The sequence below is a fragment of the Herpailurus yagouaroundi genome, unplaced genomic scaffold (assembly GCF_014898765.1).
Source record: "Herpailurus yagouaroundi ecotype Mexico unplaced genomic scaffold, PumYag 162, whole genome shotgun sequence".
NCBI classification, from domain to species: Eukaryota; Metazoa; Chordata; class Mammalia; order Carnivora; family Felidae; genus Herpailurus; species Herpailurus yagouaroundi.
In genome coordinates, this window is record NW_024412403.1 from 20591817 (window position 1) to 20611277 (window position 19461).

A 19461-nucleotide genomic window follows, 5' to 3' on the forward strand; every position below is an offset into this window, starting at 1 on the left:
GTAATGTTGAATATTTTATTTTCAGCAATAACTAGCTTCCCATGGCCTATTTAAAGGGAACTTACTAATAGTTTCATTATTAAGATATGTATGTCACTAATTAAAGCACCTGCCAAACCACCTAATAGCCTAGGCTTCAACTAGCAAGGAATAAAACAATGAGATCAGTTCAGTTTTTATCAGTCATTATGTGCAATTTTCAACTAGAATTTCCTCTAATCATACTAAAAGCAGATAAGAAATTCTCTTGCCTCATCTGTTAAGATACAATGACACTAATTTTCAAGAATAATAACCGAATCAAAGGAGCAGGCTAAAATTTAAGGAAGAATATTTTTAAATTATGAAATTACTAGATGTACCTGAAACATGTATATCGGTTTTAAATGAAGCTAATCACTTTGGAGAGGAAGTGAGGGACACATATTTGAATCCAAATCACTTGTGTATCAAAGCGAATTTCCCCATAAGAAATACTAGAAATGCAGATGATTCGTTTCACACCCAAAAATATTCATATAAAAATGATCACAATACTGTAAGGTAGTACAAGTAGGAAAGAAAATACAAAATAATGGAAAATAAACAAATTAACCTGCACATATCTTTGAAGACCTTCGCGGCTGGTGTGAGGGAAACAAGAGAGAGGAGAGTTATTGTGTAGGACAACTTTCACTATCACTAACAGAATCACTGCTATCGATGGCTCAATTGAATCTTATTCTTTTCGTGCAACTTTAACAAGGAATCTATCCAATGATGCTTTTGCTTCCTTTTGAGGATTCCGTGGAAATGTGGCATTGCATTGTTTGTTGTTAAACAGATTCATCTCTTACAATGCTACGGCCTTTCCAGGTGGTGCTCTTCTACAAAATTTTGCACTGTTTCCTACATTTTACACATTCCGTTATCTCACTTGAAGTGAGGGATCCCTTCACCTTTTTCTCCTCCTCCTCTGCAGATGAGATATGGATGTAAACTTCTTATAAAATCTTGCAATTTCGGCCACTCAAATACCTTGTTCATACTTCTATATGATTTCCTTCTTAACTTCCACTGTGATCGTACCGGCTTTCTTTTTGACCTTTTTTCTGCATGGGGGCCATTGTATACATTCACACGGAGGTTGACTGTAGTACAGTATTGACAAACTCTTGTCATGTGCTGTATTTCATGTAACTGGCAATGAGGCAGCAGAGGAAAGTGTCTCTATCTGCAGGCAGCCTGACCTAGAATGAAGCAAAGCATTCCTAAGCTTACTCTTGTATGGAAAAGCAAAGGACTGTCCATACAGTCTGCTTGGAAGTGACAAAAAAAAAAATACACCAACGCCAGTTGTGGGCACCTTCCAACGTTCTGAAGAGTCATTGACTTCTGCCAAACACCACGGCCTGACCCTGAGCATCTGAGTATGGGAGGCAATCACCCACAATTCTGCAGAGAGAGAGAGAGAGAGAGAAAGAGAGAGAGAGAGAGGGAAGAACCATTGGCTCAGTTGTGATCATGTGATGTTCAGTGCTGTGTACTCCTCATATTGCAAGACATTGCTTGTTTATCAGGTTGAAATTTATTAGCAATGTTTGCTCATCTTGTGGAACATTTGCAGAAGGAGTTACTCACAATCCAAGGTTTTACTGTATCTTTTATTGGTTCTGTTTTTTGTTTTGCTTAGTTGGTTTATTTATTTATTTATTTATTTTTTGGAAAATTCTAATACACCAGGATTATATATGTACTTGATATTTTCCATGTTTCTTACTTTTCTCTTTTATGATGAATGAATGGTGAGGGTAGACTTATCTCTGTCAACACAATGGACAAATAAAGCAGAAGCTGTCTGTTATACATTTTATATCTCTAATCACTCAGCATAAAACCTAATCACTAAAGTAAATGAAGACATAGTTCTGACCTAGAATGATTCAAATATGATTTTAAAATAGTGATAACAAGAAAGTATAGACGTTAATGTACTAGGTTACTTAGTGTAGAAACATTTATACTCCAGAATGAATAAAAATTATTCCAGGGGCTCCTGGTGGCTCAGTCAGTTGAGCGTCCAACTCTTGATTTTGGCTCAGGTCATGATCTCATGGATTGGGAGATCAAGCCCTGCATCAGGCTTTGTGCTGACAGCACAGAACCTGCTTGGGATTCTCTCTCTCCCTATCTCTCTGCCCCTCTCCCTTGCTCATGCTTTCTCTCTTTGCCAAAATACAAAAACTTTAAAACAGTTATTCCAATGTTCTGGTGCGTTGCTGTGGGTTAGACATGCATGAGTTTCACAACACAAAATACTGTATAATGTTGGGTATGAAGAGGTACTGATACCCAGCGGCTGTAATTCCCTTCTTTTATATATAAGGAAACTGAGATCCCAGGGAAGAAAAATGACTTATCTTAAGGTGGCATGGCTAATTTAATTACTGCCACAGGCAGGGATAGAATCCGGGCTTATCATGTAGGAGATGGAGCCACTTCAGCAGGAAAGCATAATTTATCATAGACCTTGTTTAAAATGAATAGTGCAAACTGAAGATAAAAAGAATAATAACTCTTCATAAGGTTTCTTCTTCTTCTTCTTCTTTTTCTTCTTCTTCTTCTTCTTCTTCTTCTTCTTCTTCTTCTTCTTTTTAATCTTCTTTGCCCAAATTTCCTTCTCATTTCCTGGGTCCAGAGCAGAGGACTTCCAAGGCTACTCCTCCCTGGATCCATCACTGCTCAAATCCTATTCTTACACGCTATTCTAGTAAAACCAAGAACATTGATATTTTCTTATGGCCTTCTGTCTAAGTGCTTAAATTAATGATTTGCATTATGTATCAAATCACTTGAACATATTTCCAAAACACAAGAGGAACCATAGAGCAGAAGAGAACTTGTAAGATTTGGCAATTATACAAGAAAAGATAGTTGAAACAACTCACAACAGTCCAGAGGAATACTCAGGTATAACTTTAATAAAGGTAAAGGATATGCTGCATCAGGAGATGGCTGGAGAAAGAAGCAAGTGCAAACATGAGGGAGGCCCAAGACTTCCAGATAAAGTTTCCAGGACCCATTCTCAGTTGCAGAGGGCATATTTTGTCTTTGGAAGATGAAATACCTAGATGTGCTCTAGATGACTTGTTCTCAAGGGACCCATGTTACAAGTTTACTGAGGAAGCTTTTTGCTCCCCTGTTTATTTTCATGTAGCTGAAACTAGGCTGTGTAATCCTTTAAATCAGGTGTAACACATCTATCTGCTTATTTTTAATGACATATATAGACAAACCTAGACCTACTGCTTACATAAGAGTTTTGAACGTTAAGCATTGTATTCTAATTCACTAACAAGACATTTCCATCCTTCTTTGGCCATAGGTGAATATCATGGTTCCATGCATCTCTGGTGATAATCATAAAATTACCACCAAAAAGCTTTAGGTTATCTCCATTCCTAGATAGTCCCTTGTACTTTGTCTAGCTTTCTCACTTTCATATGCCTTAACCTCATCACTTCTCATATTGTGCCTTTAAAAATACATATAAAATAGAAAAAGTTGAATGATAAGCATCAAAATACTAACTATATCACTCAATAAGACCTAAGAATTCCTTTTTTTAAAAAATGGGTTTCCATTTCTTTTTAAAAAAGGTTTACTTATTTTTGAGAGAGAAAATGTGTGAGCAGGGGAGGGGCAGAGAGAGAAGGGGGGAGAAAGACTCCCAAGCAGGCTCCGCACTGTCGGTGCAGAGCCCATTGCAGGGCTCGAACCCAGGAACTGTGAAATTATGTCCTGAGCCAAGATCAAGAGTCAGAATCTCAACCGAGTCACGCATGCACCCCTAGGTATTGCTTTTGAAAGACGCATTTTAATTTACTAAATATATCAACTCAAATTTGTGTGTAATTCCCAAGTTCACAATCCTTTTACTTCCTTTCAGTGGTGAAATTTGAAATATATGAAAGTGATCGATATATGGGTTTAATGTAGTAATTATTAGATAAAACTACATTTTCTCTAGCCAATCATCTTCCCCTGGAAAAACAGGTGGTCAACCTACCAATTCAATCTCTCAATAGGGTCATCAATACCAGTATTGTTATAGATATTATTAAATCATTCAATGGGCCAGCTGTCAGTTAATTCCAGATTACATGTTTTATACTTCCTGTCTCATACTGCAAGTGTACACATTCATAGATTCCCAATAGAACTTTTCCTCAAATAATCACCATTTTATGTCCTCTAGTAAGAATCCTAGACATGTTTAAAAAGTGTCAGGTCTAATTAACTGCATATTGTGTAAATTTGCTTCTTAAATTTATTCATGATGCTTTCAAAGTTAAGGAACACTTATGCAAAATGTGGTGTCCATAAATGGGTTCCCATGACCTACTGGGACCAAAAGTTTCATATAAGTTCCTTGCGCTTTTTTCTGCCAAGTTCAAACACTATTTTCCCTGAGCTGTGCTATTTCCACCTAGAGGAGTATATATAGATAACACTTCTCACATCAGTGTGTGCAGCATTCTCCTAGAATGCTAACAACCTGTTGACTTTTTTAATCCATTTTTCCAAAAGCATATCCTCTATACAGGCCACATGTTATATTTTATCTCTCTCCTGGAATATTGTGCATTCTAAATGGCAATAGAAGTTCATGAGTCTTTTTCCTCAGTATATCTCTCTTCATTAGAGATGAGTTTGGTTTATCCGATGACTTCTAGACTTGAGCCAAAATCACTCACGCTGCTCTTAGAATGTTTCGGACAATTTTGTCTGATGTACCAAACATATTGTTGCCAGTAAGTTTATTCATTAAGTTTAGTTTGAGAATCTATCCTGGAACCAGAAAATATGACCTCCTCAGCAGAATGTCATGTGGATAGCTGTTACTTACAACTATAGTTTAGTTGGAGTATTCAGAAAAATTCCTCATAGGTATACTCAAAGAGCATTGGGACTATTGTGAGCCTAGCAAGTCTTTCCTAAACTAATAGTGATTTCAGTTTGCTAAGTATTCTTTATCTTGATTTCGGCCTCTACTCTCAAAAATCTTGGGACAGAGAATATTACAGTAAGTTGATCACCAAAGATATTTGAAGACTATTTTATCTAGGTATTTTTCTCAACATATTATAATGTAAGTCAATAGTTACATAATGGTCCATGGCTCTGTTGTTGAACAAAATTTTTTGTAGGAGCTTGAAATGTAAGACTTTTTGTAGCTTACCCCCCACAAAGCTGTCCAATGTGATTACCATAACATGTAAAACGAAAAACAAGAGAAGAATCAACTTTAGAGTTCTCTCAAATGTTCATCCACAGAGTGTTATTAAAATCATTGAGATGTACCATCACATGGATAATGTAGAATGAATGCTTACTAAATCCACCAGGACCCATCCTGGATCATCACATTCAAACAAAGAAAGAGATTCTGACAGGAAATAGCTGAACCATTATGGGCATCTGTGAATAAAGACAAGAGTATGACTATCTTGCTGTCAAAGCACCATAGTATTGTTACATTTTCCTTTTAGTGTTACCAAGTTTTTGCACCTGTTCAGTCAGCAATTATACCCACTTATTTCCATTTATTATTCAATTCCACCAGAAACTCACCTTGGGGTAGAACTGTCAAGTTCAGCAAAGGTACTGACTCATACAGCTGGCCACAACATAAGACCTGCCAGTGTCCATTCCCAGATATATCATGTAGGAATGGAAAAGTATAGGCTAATGAAACGGCTCATCCACTAGGTAGTAAAGAGGCAGAACCATTAATCTCAGGTTAGCTAGGCGACAGGAAGGAACAACCATCCCGTTATTCTTTAAGAACTCAAGTATTTAATATTTAGAATTGTCATGGTGTCATGTTTAGAAGCTGATTTTTTGTCTGGAACTAGTAAGTGCAATCTAGGTCCCAGAACTGCTGGACCAGGTAGAGGAGAAGGAGAAGAATGAGGAGAAGAAGGAGAAAGAGAAGAAGAAGGGAAGCAGAAAAAGGAGGAGGAGGAGGAGAAAGAGTGGGAGGGTGGAGGGGGGAGGAGGAGGAAGAAGAGAAAAAGAAAGAGGAAAAGAAGGAGGAGGGAGAGTGGGAGGAGGGAGGGGGAGGGAGTAGGAGAGGGAAGAGGGGGAAAGAAAGAGGAGGAGGAGGTGGGGAAGAAAGAGGAAGGAATAAGTTCATGTAAATCCATTCTTACATCAGTCTCCACCATCTATTCCCTATTTTTTTTCCTTTATGTCCCATCAGTCTATCCAATGGTAGACCCCATTTACCTTCACATATTGTCTTAACACATAAATCCTTTTCTCTTTCAAGCTATTTTTTCAGTCTCCAATCACCGCCCAATTTCATAACCAGATATTTCAATAGTTCACCCCAAATTTCAAACAGTCCACTACTTTTTGGGATGGAACATTCATGAAAGCCCATTGGATATGATGTTTATTAGTTCATTGTTGTACTCCGCTTGCTGTAAAGTGGGCTACTTGTTCAGATAACTTAAAGGTGCGAACATTAAAAACTGTTTATTTTCTGTTGCAGGCGATAGCATTGGAGGTTTGCTTCAGTTACTAAGTATACAATTCCAAATCCAGAATGAATATTTATCCCGGTCAAGACCCACAACTGGGGCCATAGGTAACTTGCCAGTATCATCCCCTAATTAGATGCAGGTCAGTCCAGATACCCTCGTGGTACTTTTAGGTGCTTTTGTTTTCTGAGGGTCCTGTTGAACAAAGAGAATTATTAGATTTTTGAGTTTTCAAGGATGGTGAGGTGTATCTTTTCTCTCTCATTTTTTTGAGTCTGAATGGCTTCATAACCACTCACTTCATGCACTCGAGGGATCACTTGCACAGAGTGAAAAAGAACATTGTTTTTTAGATCTAGTTCCATTCTAATGTGTGTGTGTGTGTGTGCATATGCGTGTGTGCACATACTTCATTATACACATCTTTGATTTGTCCTCTTAAAACTAATTTTTTCATGAAAATATTGCCACATGTGGGAACCACTTTTACCCTCTAATAATTTAAGACATAGTTTATGAATCATATTGCCAATTCATTGGCCACTGCCTAAGAATTGGCACAAAACTATATTGTTTTATTATTTTTATAATAATTTGTATCTAGTTCTTCAGATGCCACAAGGAACACTGCTCCTGATTCTGCTAACTTAGTGGATTTATTTTTAAGTATTCTTGCAAATTGCAACCATTGACCAGCTACAATACAGCTGCATTTCAGATTGAGTATCCTGGGAAGTACCATATGCGAACATTATTGCTTAGTTAGAATCTATTAACTGATGATTAGGGACACACCTATTCAACTGTAGAGTTAGGTAATTTCTCAGGTAAATCTAATATAGAACCCAAAGGTATGGCAGCCACCTGTTCACAGATGAGATGGGTACTGTGGCGGCATAGTTTTTAATATATGATTCCCAACTCCTCTGTGTGTTTCTTTCTCTATTGGAATGTTGTTTTGATATAATCCATGACACAAAAGGTATTTTGTGTCTCAAAATAATTTCATGTCCTTCCATAGCAGAAACAGTTTCATTTTAAACCCAGTAACCGACCTAAAATTGTCTTTCAAAGGGAATTTATATGGCAACAGCTTCTGGCAAACTTCGACTCCAAAATCCCAGCAGTTATTATTGCTGGGTAACAGATATGAGCTTTTGCAAAAGGCTCTAGACAGCATGAGTGCAAGTGGCTGACACTTATATCATTTGAGCATTGGGTTTGTACCACCCCAAAGAATAGACTGGGTAAGCCATTAGACTGAATTCTTTGAAATGCTGAGTGTCTTCTGTTGTGCATAACATCATTAAAATTCATCTTTTTCCCTGCTACTCTTGTGAAAAGAGACTAGTAAAATTCCCACTTGTAGTATGTGATTTCTCCAGAGACCAACAACCCAATCAATCTCCATGACTTTTATTTTCATTTTGGAGATGGCAGAGAAAATAAGTTAAGTTTTGGTTCCTTGAGGTATATCTGTAGTGTCCCCAGCCCAGGTAATTTTTAAGAATCCTATCATTTGTGCTTGACTTCGTAGTTTAGCTTGGTTAATCCGTGACGCTACCATGTCTATCTTGATTTATCAGCATTTACTTTAGCCTCTTTACCTTCAGATTGAGTTGTCAACATCGTATCATCAATATGATGAATAATAGTCTTTTTTTTTTTTCGTTTAATCAGATCTAAGTCTCTTCGTGGCAGATTTGGTCAATAATCAGCAGGATCTATATCCGTGTGAGAATACAGTAAGCTTTTGTTGGGTTCCATTCCACACGAATACAAATTAGTTTGGCTTCCTTTTGATATAAAAACTGGGATAAAAACAAAACAAAACAAAAAACAACTAACCAAATTGTTCACAAAATACTGATCTCCTTTAGCATGGTGTGTAGTTTGAGTTGTTAAAACCATACTGAATACGGAAGACTACTAAGGCAACACTTTGTCTAATTCTTTCATACCTTACAAGTAAACCCCAGGATTTATTAGCTTTCCTCACAGATAATACTGGAATATTAAACCTGTCTCTTAGGGTACTAATTCAGGTAAAACTAAAATATTCTTAAATAAAGCAAAAATCCCTTGGTGACACCCAAATGTCCTACACTGTTTTATTTTATTTTATTTATTTATTTTTTTAATTTTTTTTCAACGTTTATGTATTTTTGGGACAGAGAGAGACAGAGCATGAACGGGGGAGGGGCAGAGAGAGAGGGAGACACAGAATCGGAAACAGGCTCCAGGCTCCGAGCCATCAGCCCAGAGCCTGACGCGGGGCTCGAACTCACGGACCGCGAGATTGTGAGATCGTGACCTGGCTGAAGTCAGACGCTTAACCGACTGCGCCACCCAGGCGCCCCATCCTACACTGTTTTATATTAAGTCCTTGAGGGGGCGCCTGGGTGGCTCAGTCGGTTGAGCGTCAGACTTCGGCTCAAGTCATGATCTCATGGTTCATGAGTTCAAGCCCCGCGTCAGGCTCTGTGCTGACGGCTTGGAGCCTGGAGTCTGCTTCAGATTCTGTGTCTCCCTCTCTCTTCCCCGCTCATGCTCTGTCTCTCAAAAATGAATAAACATTAAAAAAATAATAAATAAATAAATAAATAAATAAAGTCCCTGAGTAGGTTTAGGTAATTCTAAGGATGTCCATTTAGTACATCACATTTAAACAAGTCAACAGCAGATTGACATGGCTTTCTTTTTCTTAATGGTTTAAGTATGGGAAAAAAATCTCACATTCAGACATCATATCTATTCTCATAGTACTGTCTGGGGTACTACCTTAGGGGTAATACATTAGGATACAATACTCTCCTTCATCAATTTCTACTTTGAGTCATTTTTACATGTAAGCCTTCCAGAATTGGGTCACCATATTCCCTAACAGAAGCATGTCAGTCCCTTAACTATTTTATTAGCAAATAATTCCCTTAGCCAATTTGGTTATGACTACATTGAGCGATAGTATCCAATAGTTTCTTTATCATCCTCAGGCATTTAACCCATATCAATGTAATTTTTCTCAGATCTCTCATATTCCTGTGTCAAGGGACCCTTATCAACCCATCACACAGAATCGTATTTCTGTCTTTTATTTCACAGCACTTTAATCAGTACTTGTTCTGAAGAGACCATAGTTTCCATATTTGTGTTATCATCACATTTTAAAAGCTCATTTAGGTGAGGAAAATTTGAGTGAATTTGTTCCGGTAGTTTTATAGTCTAAGGAGTTGATGGACCAGCCAGACCATCTAATATTTACTGTAATCTCTTAAAATTTTTATAGCAACTTCATCTATCTCCTATTTCATTTCATTTGAAACCAACTATAGAAATGCTTTCACCAGTTTAATTGTCTCAAAGTTATTCAGTGTTTTAATCTTGCTTTCTCTTTGCAAAATAATTTCAAATATTTTCCCAGAATTGAATCTCATTTGGAGGACCTGAGCTAATAGTCTACCACAAATTATTCTGCCCTCCCAACAATCCTTCTCGTAAGTCAATTATCCTGCCCTCCTCCTGGTCAGCAGGAGTCCAAAAGGAATCCTTATTATCAAAGCATGAATAACACTTGGTCAAAGATGTAAAATTAAGTGATACTTTGGTATCATCATTAAAATGAGTCCAAATGCACAAGCATTCTTAATCTTTTTGCAGCCTCAGAAGAATCTCAGTATCAAAGGGTGGTATGCCTTCTTGACTCCATTTTGGAATCAGGTCTCTGCATTTTAAAAAGGATTTTGGGCAGCCTTGTTTTTTTTGTTTTTTGTTTTTTTTTTTTTTCTTCTCTTTCCTCCATGTTTCACTGAAATAGCCCAGGAAATCCATGAGAATTCTTGATAATTTTCTCTCTTTAAAACTTAAAAAAAAAAGCCTAATTGAGTTATTTCTCCAACTTTTTTAATGTTTATTTACTCATTTAATTATTCATTTTAGACAGAGAGAGAGAGAGAAAGAGAGAGGCAAAGGGAGAGGGAAAGAGAGAATTCCAAGCAGGAGCTGTGCTGTCAGCACTGAACCCGACTTGGGTCTTGATCTCATAAGCGGTGAGCCAAAATCAAGAAACACTTAACCACGCAGGCACCCTTATGTCTCCAACCTTACATCAATACTGTCTTCTGTCAGTGTGTGCGATGTCAAACCAAGGGCGGTCTGCGACGCGAACATGCATCAAAGGATAATTTCATTTATTCCTCCTACAATGCCAACTGCAGCTATCACACAGGATTGGGTACTGCAGGTACTTACAAACAATTGTATAGAGACAAATCAGACTATGCAAAAGTACCATCAAAGTATGTGCGAGACACTTTGGGCTCAGCAGAGCCTAGGGGCAAGTTCTCAACTAAAACCAGGCTATATAAAGGAGAAGGAGAAGAAGAAGAAGAAGAAGAAGAAGAAGAAGAAGAAGAAGAAGAAGAAGAAGAAGAAGAAATTATTATTATTTAAAAAATATTTTTTTAACGTTTATTTATTTTTGAGACAGAGAGAGACAGAGCATAAACGGGGGAGGGTCAGAGAGAGGGAGACACAGAATCTGAAACAGGCTCCAGGCTCTGAGCCATCAGCACAGAGACTGACGCGGGGCTTGAACTCACGAACCACGAGATCATGACCTGAGCCGAAGTCAGACGCTTAACCGACTGAGCCACACAGGTGCCCGAAAATTATTATTATTATTTATAGAATTTTAATAATAATGAGATGAGCTATTACAGGGTTCCATCAGAGGAGATTGGGTGGGCTCTAAATAACAGGTAATTAGTCCTACTGCTATTTAGCATACTTCTCATAAGTCAAGTTTAGTGCCATGGTTCCAGACTTTCTTGGTGATACGATGGAACAACTGGAACAGCCATGGCAAAGAGAAAAGCTAACTCTATCTTCATGCATAATATCATGTATAATCTCAATACAGTAACACTTTTGTGAATTTCTGGTTGAAGCGGTGACAACATGCTGGACTCAAGTACTAATACACCTTCGTTCAAGGAATGGAAAGCCACCCATAAAGATGGAAATGCCCATGGAACCGCACTGCTGGAAGCTCTGTATTGCATTCTGCTGACAAATGTCCAAAGGGCAAGATCTTTCTTCTGCCCATCTAGGATATCTACAAAATTGGTGCTATGGGTCCCGTCCCTGTGGGCTGAAGAGAGAACGGTGTTCTCAACCCTGGCATGGTGGTCACCTTTGTTCCAGTCAGCATTACAAATGAAGTGGAGTCTGTTAAAATACACCATGGAATTTTGACTAAAGCTCTTTCTGGGGGCAGATGCAGGCTTCAGTGTCAAGAAGGCATCTGTCAAACATACCTACTGGGACATATGGCTGGTGACAGAGAAAAATGACCCACCAAGAGAAGCAGCTGACTTCAAGATTCAAATGATTCTTCTGAAGCATCCAGACCAAATTAATGCTGGGTATGCACCTATTCAGGTGCACATATACATTTATAACCTAAATCTGTTTGTACGTACAGCTTTTTTTGTAAATACAAACTATACTTTGTTGTCTATTTCGTATCTGTTTTATTGTAACATCTAAGGAAAGACTAGACTATTTTAAGAGTTTATTTGGAAAGTATCATACTGTAAAAAAAATGATTTTTTTTACTACAAGACTCATAATGCAAAGCTGAAGTCATGCATGAGGATTGTACTCCTCTAGAAAGTTGACTTCTTTTTTTAAAAAGGGACATTTATGAACAATATATGGTTAATAAGAATTTCCTTTAATGCAAAAAAGTCTCACACCTCACATTGCTTGTAATTTTGCTGAGATGAAGTAGAAAATGTATTTGACTTTATGGGGAGAAACCAACTGGAAGATGGCCCCACATTGTTGAAGTCTGGTGATCTGCCATTATTGAAATGGTTCCTGGAGAGCCCAAGCATTTAGAAACCTTCTCTATCCTCCTCTGGGTTTGGGATTTCGTGACATGGCATGGGCAGTTGCTAAGGGTGTTATCAAAACAATGGACAAGAAGACTGCTGGAGCTGGCAAGGTCACCAAGTCTGCCCCCAAAGTTCAGAAAGTGTAACGAAAGCTTCCCTGGCACATGTCACCACAGTCTTAATCAGTGTTGGAAGAATGGTCTCTGAACTGCTTGTCTCAATTGGCCATTTAAGTTTAATAGGAAAAGACTGGTTAATGTTTCATTTTGCCTCCTAAAATCTTCAGAAGGAAAGGAAAATGTTTTGTGGACCATTTATGTGTGTGTGTGTGTGTGTGTGTGTGTGAAAAGATTTTAAATTGTTGCCTTTTAAAATCAGTACTTCTTCCATCCAAATACTAACCAGGCCTGACCCTGCTTAGCTTCCGCGATCGGAGGAGATCGGAGGAGATGGGGCATGTTCAGGGTGGTATGGCTGTAGACTAAAATCAGTACTTCTTAATGGAAGCAACCTGTCCAAACATCTGACACAGGATTTTGAAACATGTTGCAACACAATTTAGTGAAAAGCCTTTGCCTTCTTACCATCACCACTGTATCTTTCTATAGCATGACTTAGATGAAAAGAAAAGACCAGTTGTTCTTAGTCTATTTCTGGTATTTCACTGCTGAAACTTCAGCATTTGTAATTATGAGTAAACGTTTTTGGGGAGGTGAGAATTGAAAGTTTATTTACCTTTCCAAAGGGGAGGAATCGTTTATGTTTTAAGCGTACAATGGAAAGCTATGGGAGGGGGTGTGTTTTTTGCAATACTTCATAGATTAGGACAGGCAAGCAAACAGTAATTTTGCCTATATGTAAGCTACGTTGTAAGAAGCAGAGATATGTAATGTTAATGGCTGTATGTTTCATATGATTTTTTTGTAGTGACATCGATATTGAGTAAATATTTTGGTATAATCTCAAAAAAAGTTTTCCTTTTCCAGTAGTTGTGTGATTTTGGTATATATATAACTTCCTTGAAATCCCCAAACTTTATTCAGCTACAAGACACAAATTAATAAATACCATTTAATCATTTTAGATTTAAAACATGACATCTAAAAATATAAAGTAGGATCTACTTATTGAAAAAACATAAAGTTAGAATAAATAAAAATAGCATTGACCTAATTAAGGGATATTTCTAATTTTTGCTTGCGGTATTATTTACACAATTGAGAAGGTAATGAACTGTCTATCTTGAAAGTAACCCCACTATCCTACAAAAGTTTAGCTAACAATACTAAAGATATGTGAAAGTCTTAATATTCCCTTCCGTCTTAAATATCTTTTTCTAATTTTCTTTCTTGGAATTTGAAACCGAGTTTGTATATGTTTAAAGTAGTATAGATTCAATGTTACGTTTCTGTGTGAAGTTTATTTATTTATTTTGAGAGAGAGAGAAAGCACCAGCGGGGGCGGAGCATGGAGAGAGGGAGAGAGAGAATCCCAAGCATGTTCTGCACTGTCAGCGCACAGCCTGACACAGGGATCAAACTCACGAACTGTGAGATCATGACCTGAGCTGAAATCAAGAGTCAGGTGCTTAACTGACTGAGCCACCCAGGTGCTCTTAAATATGTCTGTTTTTTAAAAAAGTGTTTGCTCTTTGAAGACATTTTCAAATAAGGAAATGTATCTATTTTGCATTTAAAATAATGTCCCTATCAATTTAGCAATGCCACGAATTCTTCGGTAGAAAATTTTTGTCAATACAGTATCTTTCTCTTTCTCACTGGGAGAGTTTTGGGAAAGCCATCAATATTGTCTTCAGGCAGGTCATGAAAATCTCTTACCCATTAAAATTATCTACACCTATGAATCTATCTAGTCTACAAACTATTTCTTATTGCTCAGTGACATGTGTATATGTATACACACACACACACACATATATATATATATATATATATATATATATATACACACATACACACACACAATGGGTTTCAAGCTCAAGGTTTTGGAACTGCACATATTTTATTTAATGCTTTGATTAGTTTCAGTTTATTAGATACATGGGAAATAATTAAAAAAAACAATATTATCAGTTTATCTTTGGGCCTGATCGATACAAATATCACTTATTGCTTAGATTACACAGAAAAAAACTCCTATGCAATTGTGACTTAATTCAATTATCATAAAATTAATAAAGCAAGACACTTATAATTAGCATGTTGTCTAATATGGCACATTACCTCCTTTTTCCTTTTTCCTCTCTTTTCCTCCTTTCTTGCTTTGTTTCAAGAATCATAAAGGTTTCCATTTCATTTAGTTTCAATAATTCTGCCAATAATTTTTGTTGTATTAGAATCAACACTTTAGGGGCGCCTGGGTGGCTCAGTCAGTTGAGCGACCGACTTTGGCTCAGGTCATGATCTCACGGTTTGTGAGTTCGAGCCCTGGGTCGAGCTCTGTGCTGACAGCTCAGAGCCTGGAGCCTGCTTCTGATTCTGTGTCTCCCTCTCTCTCTGCCTCTCCCACTCATGCTCTGTCTCTCTCTGTCTCAGAAATAAATAAAAAGAAATTTTAAAAAAAGAAACAACATTTTAGACCTTTTGAATCACTGTGTAGTCTATGATATTTATCCCAGATTTAAATAAGCATTTTAAATTAGTTTAGAACAAATGTATCCCTAAGTTCAGTCACTAATACTATTTTTAACTAAATGACATTCCTTACTTAGAGGAGACTTTGTGCAGAAGTCACCAACCTCCCATTTATTTTCCAAGGATGCTTACACACTTCCCTGAGTACTTACTATTGTTGAACAAGGGGAGCTGGAGACATTACTAATTTACATTGCCTGAATTTTGTGAACGCTGGATATTTTCTCTCCGTGGAGGTCTGAAAAACCAAAGTATTATTTCTCATGGCAACGAGTTTCTTTTTTTCCAGACAGACATTTTGATGAATAGCGTGGGCAACTAAACTTCTACACTACTCTCTCAGGTTCAGTTCTGGTTCTACCAGTGAGTAAAGATAAGGACATAAATGACATGTTGGCAGTTTGTACTATGATCTATGAAGAGCATGAGGGAAAAATAAACCTAATGCTTTTATTTACAGATCGATTGCACATATAAGCATTTTCAGAGAACAGATCTTTGATCTCAGAGATGAGCTCTTGGGTGCCTGGGTGGCTCAGTCAGTTAAGCGACTGACTCAGTGTCTGATTTCGGCTCAGGTCATGATCTCAGGATTCATGAGATCAGGTCCCACCTCGGGTTCCCTGCTGACCATGTTAAGCCTGCTTGACATTCTCTTTCCCTCTCTCTCTGTTCCTCCCCTGCTCCTGTGTGTGTGTGTGTGTGTGTGTGTGTGCATGTGTGCGTGTGTGCATGTGTGTGTGTATGTGTGCTCTCACTCTTTCTCTCTCTCGAAGAAAGTAAAAGAAAGAAAGAAAGAAAGAAAGAGATGAGCTCTTGTCCAAGTGACATATAATGATACAATAGAAAGTTCTACCATCGCTTCACCTTTTGAAACAATGAAAATTTCCAGCAAGGTCGATTATTTTTAGGAGTGACCACTTGCAAAATGTGAATAGAAATATTTAGGCCACATTTAAAATGACCTCTGGAGAGCAGTTTATTCTTTTTGAAGAATCTGAAGGCATTTTTTCAGGTTACTGTGTTATGTGGCATTGACCTCTCACCTGACCGCAAAGGTTTGTATGGAAGGAACGAGTCACTGATGAAAGCTACATGAGCTTATAAATGTATGTTCCTGATTCCCATAGCCAAAGAAATACACACCACCTGAATACCTTATTTATGGTCAGCCTATCAAACTTCATGAGCAGAAATTATTATGGGTAATGAGGAGACCCCATTTCACGGTGCAGTGACTCTTACCTCATACAATTGATTGTACACGGTTTTCAAATGGTACTTTTACACATACGAACTAAATGACGAGCAGAAGTTAAAAATGTGCTGTATCTCCCTTGTGAGAAGTAAGCTCTGTATAGAGAAATACGTAAGTTAAATCTCTAAAGTTAGTTTTGAGGACAGATCGTAGAGGGTCCTGAATTCAATGACAGGGAGTTTATATATCATTTGGGAGGCTGTAGGAAACCCTTAATTGTTCCTAAGAAAGAGACATGAAACATTTTATCAAAGCAGTTTAAACAAGCAGAAACATGAAAGAGGCAAAGATTGGGGAGATACTGAAGACGGAAAAGTGAATTAAGGGACTATTACAGTTATCAAGGCTTTTCCAGAAGTCTGGATTTCTGAGCTCTGCCCCCAGATATGAGAAAAAATTGAAACTTAGACGAATTATATTAAAACAAATATCTAAATTCTAGAGGGAATTAAAGTCTACTCAAAAGTGAAAGAATATACCATATACAGCATCCCCAATTAGACAAGAGGATATCCAGAAAGTTCTGGTGAAAATGATAACAAATCTATGTGGCTATAAGAGTTTCTTCTGGGAGACTGGGGCATAGGAAAAGTTCTGGTCCAGGAATTAACAGTAGAAATTAATTAAGGTGTTAGAAAAATCACCTTAAACAGAGTCCTGTTAGGCTCATAAAAACCCCTGGCGGTGAATTCTGCCATCTCTTAGATACAGCCTCCAGTTTCTTAGCCTAGATCACAGCATTTTCATGTCATATCTTCTCACCAACTTGGAATTTATAGGAAGCCTGTGAGTAAGATAGAGACAGAGAGAGACAGAGGGAGTCTCTCTCTCTCTCTCTCTCTCTCACACACACACACACACACACACACACACAGAAAGTTGAATATTTGAAGATGTTACATTGCTGGCTCTGAAGGTGAAGGAAGAGACCATAAGCTGAGGCTGTAGGCAGTCTCTAGAAGCTGGAAAAGCAAATAAATGGATTCTCCCAAAAAGCCTCTGTAAAAAAAACATATTGAATTTAGAACTTCTGACCTATTGTACACTTTTATGTAAAATAACAAACATGTCTTAAGGCACAACGTATGGTAATTTTTTATAGCAGCAATAAGAAACTAATACCACTAGGAAGAAAATTCTGTGAGCTTCTCTCTCTCCAGCATCTCGGATTGTTGTCCTGAATGTTCATTGGCTAGGTCTCTTTATTTTATTTTATTTTTATTTTATTTTTTTTAAAAAAATTTAATGTTTATTTTTGAGACAGAGAAAGACAGAGCATGAATGGGGGAGGGTCAGAGAGAGAGGGAGACACAGAATCTGAAACAGGCTCTGGACTCTGAGCTGTCAGCACAGAGCCCGACGTGGGGCTCGAACTCACGGACCGTGAGATCATGACCTGAGCCAAAGTTGGACGCTTAACCAACTGAGCCACCCAGGCACCTCAAGGTCTCTTTCTTTTATATGCGAATTAGCACGGCAGTAGTACAGAGGGAATATCCAGGAATATGGCTGAAATTGAGGATGGTGTAAAAGGAGAAGGCAAAGGAAAAGGTTTGCATTTGAGGAATACCGGGGAGAATGAATTGACAGAATTTGGAAATAATTGAATAAAAAAAGAAAGAAAGAAAGAGAGTGAAGAAAAAAAGAAAAGGATGAGTCTAGTCCATTGGCTTTAACTCTCTTTCATGGCAAAGCTTGAAATGTACCGAGAAAGTACATAAACACACAATTTAACCTGTAATTGCTGAGTTCACAGATACTTTGGACAGAAGTCAATTTTGTCGAGGAAATTTAGGCATTCTGAGAGACGGCTTGGATAATAAGATTTCTTCCAATTCCACAATTCAATAAGAATTTGAAATCTATGTCTTAAGACACTAATGGTGCCAATAATGCCAATAATGGATCCAAGGAAAGCAGGAAAAGATGATATTTTTGGTGGGGCAATGGGTGAAGAGGATGGTACATGGGAAGCACGTTTTCTTTGTTTCTTTCTTTTCTTTTTTTTTTTCTTTTTTTTTTTTTTTTTTAGAGAGAGGCTGTGGGGAAGAAGAGGGAGAAGGAGAGAGAGAATCTTAAGCAGGCTCCACACCCAGGACAAAGCCCCACGTGGGGCTTGATCTCAGGGTCGTGAAATCATGACCTGCACCGAAATCAGGAGTCACATGCTGAGCCACTCAGGTGCTCTGCCAGTTTTCTTTTCAACACAATTAATATGAGGCACTTTTAGACCATTCATGAGGAGATACTGGGCCGATCATTAAAAAACACAGAAGTGACACCTGGGAAAATGTTTAGGGCTGTAGATGATCTTAACCCCAAACAGCTGGTGAGCAGTTGAGATTTCTACGGGAAAAGTACAAAAGTTGGAGGGCAGACAGAAGGGACAAAATTGTGGAGAACGCACTTTCCATATTGAAAGGTCTAAGGAAAGGAATCAAGAAGGTTCTAAGGAATAAGCAGAAGTAGGTGGCATCACAGGAATCAAATGAAACGGCAACTTCACAAAAGCTTTTCACAAATAGCTCTTGTGAAGTACTATTACCTTTAGCCTGTTAATGTTAGCGGGTCTATGGAGGTTGAACTCAGGAAAGTGTAATAATTAATTCTAATTCTTATGAAGGTAACTTTGACATTGGTAGAGTGTAGATGAATTTGAAGAGAAATTGAAGTCAAGAAGGCCAGAAAGTCAGAGAATAATGGGAAAATATTTAACATTTAACATCTAAAAAGCCTAGCATAGAAGCTAACTTAAAGGGCAAAAGATTTATATGATAGGAAGAGACACAAGAGTATCAGAAAAGCTAACTTCATATCAGACTTTGTACTTTGTTTTCTCTTGCTGATGAATGATGTTATGTTGAAAAATATGGTTTTGTTTTGTTCCGCTTTGTTTTTGGTAACAATGTATTTGTTTTTTTTTTTTATATGAAATTTATTGTCAAATTGGTTTCCATACAACACCCAGTGCTCATCCCAAAAGGTGCCCTCCTCAATACCCATCACCCACCCTCTCCTCCCTCCCACCCCCCATCAACCCTCAGTTTGCTCTCAGTTCTCAACAGTCTCTTATGCTTTGGCTCTCTCCCACTCTAACCTCTTTTTTTTTTTTTTTTTCCTTCCCC

The 19461-nt window shown here is 37.8% G+C and overlaps 1 long non-coding RNA gene across 1 annotated transcript in view; it reads left to right on the top strand.

Moving 5' to 3' along the window:
* Positions 1-717: 717 nt before the first annotated feature.
* LOC121035743 (uncharacterized) overlaps positions 718-19461 on the top strand; it is a 26967-nt gene continuing 8223 nt past the window's right edge. The window contains exons 1-2 of the long non-coding RNA XR_005793043.1: positions 718-807; positions 17988-17992. This is a non-coding gene — a long non-coding RNA (uncharacterized LOC121035743). The remainder of the gene's footprint in view (positions 808-17987; positions 17993-19461) is intronic.